We start from the raw sequence: 9,601 nt of genomic DNA on the forward strand, positions 1-9,601 counted from the left end.
GCACCTTAGAGACCAAGTTTTTTATTTTGGTATGAGCTTCTTCAGATACACTGGAATAGAAGTCCCCAGACGATTATATATAGAGAAAGGGTGGGGAGGGGTATCACTCAGAAGGGTGGTGGAAATGGGTGACTGACTAACTGATAGCTGTTGAAGACTGTAAACGACTTCAAATGATATTTACAGGAAAAAGTAAGCGGTGAGATGGTAAGCCAGTGATGGTAAGCCAGTGAAAAGTAAGCCATCCGATCCTCCGCTTCTCCCCCCCTCGGCAGCCCCCGCACCGGCGCACTTCAGCTCCGCCCCCCAGAGCCAAAGTGCGGCGGTGCGGGGGAAGAGCGCCTGCCTGCCTGCCTGCCTGCCTTCCCCGAGCAAGCGCCCTTCCCCCGCACCGCCTGCCTTCCGCGAGCCAAGAGAGCAAGCGCCACTGCCGCCAGTCCCCCGGAGCCCATAGGAACGCATTGATTAAGTTTCAATGCATTCCTATGGGAAACCGCGACTTGCTAGGCGAATTTTTCGTAGGACGAATTGAGTCCTGGAACGAATTAAATTCGTCTAGCGAGGCACCACTGTACATTAAACCATAGAATTGTAGAGCTGGAAGCTACACCCAAGGGTCATCTAGTCTAACCCCCTGCAATGCAGGAATCTCAACTCAAACATCTAAGACAGGTGGCCTTCCAAGGAAGGAGAGAGACCGTTCCACTGTCAAGCAGCTCTTAACTGCCGAAAGTTCTTCCTGACATTGAGTCGGAGTTGCCTTTCTTGTAACTTGAATCCTGTTGTTTGGGTCGATCCACAAAGCATTCTGAAGATGTTTAATGTTAAAGGTTTTATTACAATTCTCTCTCTCTCTCTCTCCATATATATATATATATATATATATATATATATATATATATATATATATATATATATATATATATATATATATATATATATATATAGGAAGCCAACCAGAGGAGGAATAGTAGTAATGAAATAGGGCCCCTTTACCCTTTAATGGGACGTGGGTGGCACTGTGGTCTAAACCGCTGAGCCTAGGGCTTGCCGATCGGAAGGTCAGCGGTTCCAATCCATTGCTCTGCCCTGGTTCGCCAGAAGCGGCTTAGTCATGCTGGCCACATGACCCAGAAGCTGTACGCGAGCTCCCTCGGCCAGTAAAGCGAGATGAGCGCTGCAACCCCAGAGTCATCCACGACTGGACCTAATGGCCAGGAGCCCTTTACCTCTACCCTTTAAAACATCCTTATTTTCTTGGGAGAAATGTTTGCATTACAGTAATGTGGGTTAGATTCGTGGGGGATCCTGAAAGACAACAGTTCCGAGGGGATCTAGGAGTCTTGGTAGACCACAAACTTGACATGAGTCAACAGTGTGATACAGCAGCTCAAAAAGCCAATGCAATTCTGGGCTGCATCAATAGGAGTATAGCATCTAGATCAAGGGAAGTAATAGTACCACTGTATTCTGCTCTGGTCAGACCTCACCTGGAGTACTGTGTCCAGTTCTGGGCACCACAGTTCAAGAAGGATACTGACAAGCTGGAACGTGTCCATAGGAGGGCAACCAAAATGGTCAAAGGCCTGGAAACGATGCCTTATGAGGAACGGCTTAGGGAGCTGGGTATGTTTAGCCTGGAGAAGAGAAGGTTAAGGGGTGATATGATCGCCATGTTCAAATATATAAAAGGATGTCATATAGAAGAAGGAGGAAGGTTGTTTTCTGCCGCTCCAGAGAAGCGGACACGGAGCAATGGATTCAAACTACAAGAAAGAAGATTCCACCTCAACATTAGGAAGAACTTCCTGACAGTAAGAGCTGTTCGGCAGTGGAATTTGCTGCCAAGGAGTGTGGTGGAGTCTCCTTCTTTGGAGGTCTTTAAGCGGAGGCTTGACAGGCCTATGTCAAGAATGCTTTGGTGGTGTTTCCTGCTTGGCAGGGGGTTGGACTGGATGGCCCTTGTGGTCTCTTCCAACTCTATGATCCTATGATTCTTCAGGCCCTTCCTGTTCTCAGATTCTGTGATGCTATGGCACTTCAAAGGGGTAGTGGGGAGACGGGGAAAGGAAGGGGGAGAGCCCTAGATCTGGAGGTCGCCAGCCCAAGAGAGGAGGGGGGTGGAATATCTCTTTGTTGCAGACGGGGGGGGGGAACTATTGCCTTCGAACCAAAGCTGCCCTCCAAGGAGCTCACATAAAATAAGTGGGGATATATATAGAGAGAGAGGGAGGGAGGGAGAGGGAGAGGAAGGGGAAATGTCACCTTCGTGCCCCGACTCATGGTCAGACTCATGTTCGTAGCTTCGAGAACACTGTCCAACCATCTCGTCCTCTGTCGTCCCCTTCTCCTTGGGCCCTCTGTGACGATCCTCCCTCCTCTATTACTAACAGTGTGCTGAAGGAATTCAGTTATTGTTCAAACAACCCACTATTTATTCCTTCTTTCTCCCAAATAAACTCCCCGTTTTTATATGGGTTTGCTAGTACATAGAGTACAGTTCCGGCTTTCCAAACAACGTGGCTCTGTGTCCTTAAAAACTCCAGGCAAATGTTTCAGGAGCAATCTTGTGCCCTCAGTAAGGTTTCCCTCTCAACTCAGGTTCACCTCAGCAGCTGTTGCCTCAGCCCTTTAGCCACTGCAAGGCACTCTTTCCCTCCACTTGCCTCCTCTTGGTTATTTAACTTATATGCAGAATTCATCATGCGAAAGGCTGGACTGGATGAATCCCAAGCTGGAATTAAGATTGCCGGAAGAAATATCAACAACCTCAGGTATGCAGATGACACAACCTTGATGGCAGAAAGTGAGGAGGAATTAAAGAACCTTTTAATGAGGGTGAAAGAGGAGAGCGCAAAATATGGTCTGAAGCTCAACATCAAAAAAACCAAGATCATGGCCACTGGTCCCATCACCTCCTGGCAAATAGAAGGGGAAGAAATGGAGGCAGTGAGAGATTTCACCTTCTTGGGCTCCTTGATCACTGCAGATGGTGACAGCAGTCACGAAATTAAAAGACGCCTGCTTCTTGGGAGAAAAGCAATGACAAACCTAGACAGCATCTTAAAAAGCAGAGACATCACCTTGCCGACAAAGGTCCGTATAGTTAAAGCTATGGTTTTCCCAGTAGTGATGTATGGAAGTGAGAGCTGGACCATAAAGAAGGCTGATCGCCGAAGAATTGATGCTTTTGAATGATGGTGCTGGAGGAGACTCTTGAGAGTCCCATGGACTGCAAGAAGATCAAACCTCTCCATTCTGAAGGAAATCAGCCCTGAGTGCTCACTGGAAGGACAGATCGTGAAGCTGAGGCTCCAATACTTTGGCCACCTCATGAGAAGAGAAGAATCCTTGGAAAAGACCCTGATGTTGGGAAAGATTGAGGGCACTAGGAGAAGGGGACGTCAGAGGACAAGATGGTTGGACAGTGTTCTCGAAGCTACGAACATGAGTTTGACCAAACTGCGGGAGGCAGTGCAAGACAGGAGTGCCTGGCGTGCTCTGGTCCATGGGGTCACGAAGAGTCGGACACGACTAAACGACTAAACAACAACAAATGCCTCCTCTGTGCGTGACTTTGAGATGCAAACTATCCACCTGCTCCCCAGGCTTAGTTTTATCTCCCCTCTTCAGTCACCACCCTTTTGAGTTTAGGTACGTTGCTGGAATAAGGAGGAACATCCAGTTTGACACAACATAGATGAAAGCTTTATTTAACTGGAGAACATGTATCTTTTCTTTATGGTTTCATTTGTTTAAACTCTTAGTTCATCATCTTCTTTTCATATAACACAGGCTTGTTGATACAGCTCCTGCATCCCCCTCTAACACTCTACCCTCCCAACTGCCAACTGCCAACTGCCATTTAGGATGCCCCACAAGCTCCGCCTCCCAAGCAACACCTGCTTATACTGGGAGTGATAGATTGGAATCATCATCAGGCCCTAGTCCGCCACACCCTCCATCTTTCCCAACATCAGGGTCTTTTCCAGGGAGTTTTCTCTTCTCTTCTCAGGAGGTGGCCAAAGGACTAGCAAAGCCCAAGTTCAAACACCAGTCCCTATTTTTAAAAGGCTCCTGTAATAAGGATTCTGGACTACCCTTTAGGGTTGTTGTAAGTTACTGTTCCAAGCCCCAAACCCGTGTCAGGATGCCAGAGATTATCACTCAGGTAGAGGAGTTGCTGAATACCTGGGCTCCCGCTTTAGGGATCAGGGCTGCCCTCGCTCATGTCCCAAGATCCCCCCCTTGGGAGCCATTTCCTTATGTGGGGCTTGGAGGAGACATTGGGTGAGAGAATGAAGGAGGAAGGGGGGGAGCACACTGCCTGCTGGAGGGGCAACCCCTCCCCCCAATCCTTCTAAAAATTCCTGTAATGCCCGCAGAGGATGAAAAGAGATGAAGGGGGAATGTCACCTTCGTGCCCCGCAGGACTTTTTGGGAGGTGGGGGGGTCTCTTTCCCTGCCCCCTCCGAGGGTGGAACCTGACCTGGGAGATTATTAGGAAAAAACCGGATATTCAGAGCTTGTTTGGAAGGAGGAGAATTTGTGTCTTCTGGGAGGGAGGGGGCGTCACTCATTCCTCCCCCAAGGGTCAGTGAGCTCCGTTTCCTAGAGAGGCAGGGAGGTTGGGAGGGGGGAGCCAAGAGGGGAGGGGGAGGGGCCGCCATTCACATTCCCGGAAGAGCAGCAGGTCGGCAGAGGAGGAGGAAAAAGAGGTGCAAAATATAACTATATATATTGTGGGGGGCGGGAGAGAGATAAAGGCGCGCTTTTGCTCCCCGTGAATCTGCAAACAGGGCAGCTGGGAAGGGAGGGCAGGATTTGGGGCGAGGGGGGGGATGAAAGGAAAGTAGGGGAGTTCCCGCTCCCCCCTCCCCCTTCTTTCTGTAGTTCAGTCGAGCGGGGGAGGGGTTGATTCAGGCCCTGCTGGGATAAAGGAGCCCCTCCCCCAGAGGGAAAGGAAATGGGAAGAGAAGAGCGAGCAGGGGGGGGGAGCAGGGAGGACAAAAAGGTAGAGCTGCAGGGGGTTGGGAGGAAAGGGGGCAGAGACCCCCCCCCCAAGAACAACTCACTTCCTGGGCGCTATCTGCACAGGCCCCGATCCATGCAATCCGGCTGCAGATCGGGGAACCTCCATTCTCAGGGTTCCCATTGCACAGCCCCTCCCCCCAAAAGAAATCAGCCTTAATGCCTTTTCCTATGGGGGTGCAGGGGGGGCCTTTCTGCAGAGGGAGCACCGGCAGGGTTTGCATTGCAAGGTCTCCTTTGCAGCGCAAGGAGGTGCTCAGCTGTCAAGAGATGCTCAGCTCCCCAGCCCCCCCCCCGCGAGGACCCCCATCCCCAAGCAGGGCTGGGACTTGAAGCGAGGCCTCCATTCCGCGCCCCTCTGCGTGTTCTGGGTTCCCCCTGGCAGAAATCTCTGGGGCAAGGCTTGGAGGGTCCCTCTTGTCCAGAGCAGGGCCCCCCAAACTTTTGTCAAAGAGGGCCAGATTAAATGAAGTGAAGATGCCTGAGGGCAGACCAAAGTTGTTGACCATTTTTTACAATTTTACCCCAGAATTATTGACCTTTTTTAGAACTCGGAGTGAATAAGCAGAGAGATTCGAAAAGGCACTTTGTACATGCCTGGCCTATAGAGAGGGAGTCCATGGAGAGATGGGATAGATTGGGAGAGATTTGGTGGGCAGGGCGAAGGGGGAGCCGGCCAGGGAAACCTCTGGGCGAAGGGGAGAATGGGAGGGTGGAGGGCAGAGGAAGTTGGGGGGCTGAGGGAGGGAGGGGGGAAAGCATCCCTGGGGGAGGAATGGAAGCCATCTTGGAGAAAGAGAGAGAGACTTGGGGGCTGCTTGCCTTGACTTCTCCCTCCTGCCCAGGAATCTGCCATGACTTTGAGTCGACCAGTGAGAGATCCCTGAACAGGAGGCCTGATCCACCCACCCTCTCCTCCCTTGAAGCTCAGTCCTTGCCCTGCCAGAAGTCCCAGGTCAGCTCCTGCATGGGGCGCTGGGGGCTGTTATAGGGAGTCCAACCATGGGGAGAAAGAGGAAAGGGAGGAAGCCCACTTTATGATTTCCGCCCTTTGAGGCTTCTGTCTTGGCAACCACAGTCTCACCCACATGCCTGTGTTTCTCTGGAGAAGCATCTAAAGGGTTCCTATCCAGAGATACCTGTGCCCAACTCCTTCTCTCCATTCCAACCGGTTTCCATTACTGCCACTATTTCAGATCTCTTAAATCTGGGATTTAAGGGATTGGGAAGATTGTTATGGAAATGGGTGGGATTCTCCCCCCCCCCCAACAGCCTGTGTATTTATCATTACAATTCTTATTTATTTATTGAATCCCTCCCCAAACATAAATACATATCCACCTGTGTATTCCACCCCCCCACAAGACCAATTGCAGTCGTTAACAGTCACGAACAGGTTTACCACTCCTATCAGCCCATCACCCATTCCCCCCACTTCCCCACCCTCTGAATATACATAAGGGTCTGGTTACTTCCGTTTCAGTGTATCTGACGAAGTGTGCATGCACACGAAAGCTCATACCAAAATAAAAACCTAGTTGGTCTTTAAGGTGCTACTGAAGGATTTTTTTTTATTTTGTGTGGATTTGTAGTCAGTGGTACATCCGGCCCAATCTGCATCAATATCCCCAAACTTTTCAGGATTACTAACATCTGGCAACCTCCATTTACAATTCATTGTGCCCTTCAAATACCGTACCCCCCTTTTCACACCCACACAATCCTATTCAGGGGGGGGGGCATTTACCTTCCTACTAAGAATTCCCACAGCATTAGCTAAGTCAGGTTTCCAAGTGGTACCAAGATACAAAAGTCTACCAATTGCTGACCTGGATTGTATGTTGTCAGGTAATGGTTTCAAATCCTGCTGATTCTTTAAGAAGTCAGTAGCCATGGGCGTTGCAACTGGAAGTGCATATTGCATTTGCAAATTCTGGATCAGGTCATGAATCCTTTGCTGTTGATTTAGAAGAAATGACCCATCTTCTTCTCTTTCAACTTGGATTCCGAGGTAGTTCTGGATCTTCCCCAGTTCCTTGACTGCAACCTCTTTGCTTAGGTGTTTCACAACCTGTGCATAGTGTCTGTCTGTCATTTGCTGTGGCAAGAATCGAGTCATCAGCAAAAGCTAAAATGTATGAAAAATAAATGGTCCATTACTTGACTTTCTGTACAGGCCCTTGTCGGCATGGCCTTGCTTGTACCCAAGCCATAGGGTTGAGAAAAGCCTTGCGCTGCCCTTCCTCTTCTGCCCCTTTTTTAATAAGGCCTTCTTACCAGGAGGTAGGTCAGTAAGGGTCCACGTCTTATTCTGATACAATGCATAAATCTCCTTCTGTGCATTAGGAGGAACTTCCTGACAGTAAGAGCTGTTCGGCAGTGGAATTTGCTACCAAGGAGTGTGGTGGAGTCTCCTTCTTCGGAGGTCTTTAAGCAGAGGCCTGACAGCCATGTGTCAAGAATGCTTTGATGGTGTTTCCTACTTGGCAGGGGGTTGGACTGGATGGCCCTTGTGGTCTCTTCCAACTCTATGATTCTATGAATTAATCCATTCCCAATGCATTCCTATGGGAAACATCGTTTTGACTTACGAATGTTTCTACTTCCAAATGTGCATTCGGAACGGATTGAATTCGTAAGTAGAGGTTCCACTGTATCTCTGTAAGTCAGCCAGTTTCCCTTCATGTTAAGTTTCTTTACCGATAAGGCCTCTTGAGGTGATAACCATCCTGGAGACTTCCTTTCAAACCATTCCCTGTATGTCAGCCAAACTTCCAATAATGGCTTCTTCATGGTGTGTTTTAAAAAAACCTTATGAACTTGTACCTTATCGTACTACAGGTACGCATGCCAACCGTATCGATTTTGTAAACCTTCAAGGTCTAATAATTCTAAATTTTCCAATTTTAACCAATCCCTTATCCATATTATACATGCTGATTCATAATACAGTTCAAGGTCAAGGAGGGAGAAGCCACCCCTTTCTTTTTTGTCAGTTAGAATTTTAAACTTTATCCTGGGCTTTTTACCCTGCCATATAAAATGTGAAATTACCTTTTGCCACTCTTTAAATTGTGTTTTGCCTGTGATAATTGGGATTGTTTGGAATAAGAAAAGAAGCTTGGGTAATATTGACATCTTTATAGCAGCCATTCTGCCCCACCAAGATAAGTTAAGCTTGCTCCATGTTTCCAGATTGAATTTCACTTCCTTCCATGCTGTTATGTAATTGTCTTTGTACAGGTTTGAGTTTTTTGGTGATAACCAGATACCTAAATATTTTACTTTCTTAACCGCTGTTATTCCTATTTTTGATTGTAACTGGTCTGTTTGTTCTAAGTTCAGATTTTTCACCATCATTTTTGTCTTGTTTCTGTTCAATTTTAATCCCGCTAGTGCCCCATACTCCTCAATTACTGGTATTTTCAAGGCCTGTCGCTGATGTTTGCGGATCTTGTAGTGTTAGGACTATGTCATCAGCGAATGCCTTTAGTTTATATTCTCTCATTCCATGTCTTACTCCTATTATGCTTTCTGTTTTCCTTTTTTTCTGTAAGAATACTTCCAATGTAAGTATAAACAATAAGGGCAAAAACGGGCAACCCTGCCTCGTGCCTTTCGAAATTCTTTTTTTAAAATCTAAAAATCTTTATTGAAATGTAGTAATAGAGGGATACAATCTATTTAAGAGAAATAGACCAAACAGGAAAGGAGGAGGAGTAGCTTTATATGTTAGGGATATGTATACCTGTGAAGAGATGCAGGATTTAAAACTTCAAAGCCAAATTGAGAGTATCTGGGTCAAAATTAAGGGAGAGAAAAACAACAGTGATCTCATTGTGGGAGTTTACTATAGATCCCCAAGCCAAACTGAGGACACAGATGATGCCTTCCTGGAACAGATGGCCAAGCATTCCAAAGGAAGTGAGATAGTAGTAATGGGGGATTTCAACTATCCTGATATTTGTTGGATGTCAAACTCAGCCAAGAGCATAAGGTCGAACAGATTCCTCACTGGCCTTGCAGACAACTTCATTGTCCAGAAAGTGGGAGAAGCAACAAGAGGATCAGCCATTTTAGATCTGGTCCTAACCAATAGTGATGACTTGGTTAGTGGGGTAGAAGTGGCAGGATCATTAGGTGGGAGTGACCATGCTCTTCTGGAGTTTATTATCCAGCGGAAAGGAGCAACCAAGCATACTAAGGTCCAAATTCTAGACTTTAAGAAAGCCGACTTCAGAAAACTTAGGGAAACGCTGGGTGAAATCCCATGGACAGTAATACTAAAAGGGAAGGGAGTTCATGATGGTTGGGAGTTTGTTAAAAGGGAGATATTAAAAGCACAACTTCAGGCAATACCAATGAGACGGAAACATGGAAGGTGCCTAAAGAAGCCAGGCTGGCTATCTAAAGAACTTTTGACTGAGTTAAGATTTAAAAGGGATATGTACAAAAAATGGAAAAGGGGGGAAATCTCCAGAGAGGAATTCAAACATATAGCCAGCACGTGTAGAGACAAAGTCAGAAAAGCTAAAGCACAGAATGAACTCAGGCTCGCCAGAGAGGTTAA

At 47.4% G+C, this 9,601-nt stretch overlaps 1 protein-coding gene across 1 annotated transcript in view; it reads left to right on the plus strand.

Annotated features, from left to right (window-relative positions):
- Window positions 1-4,665: 4,665 nt before the first annotated feature.
- LOC132591778 (uncharacterized) overlaps window positions 4,666-9,601 on the plus strand; it is a 37,847-nt gene continuing 32,911 nt past the window's right edge. Inside the window, exon 1 of the mRNA XM_088664111.1 lies at window positions 4,666-4,718. The gene's annotated coding sequence lies outside the window, so the exon portion shown is untranslated. The remainder of the gene's footprint in view (window positions 4,719-9,601) is intronic.

This window comes from Zootoca vivipara, chromosome 2 (assembly GCF_965207765.1).
Source record: "Zootoca vivipara chromosome 2, rZooViv2.hap1.1, whole genome shotgun sequence".
NCBI classification, from domain to species: Eukaryota; Metazoa; Chordata; class Lepidosauria; order Squamata; family Lacertidae; genus Zootoca; species Zootoca vivipara.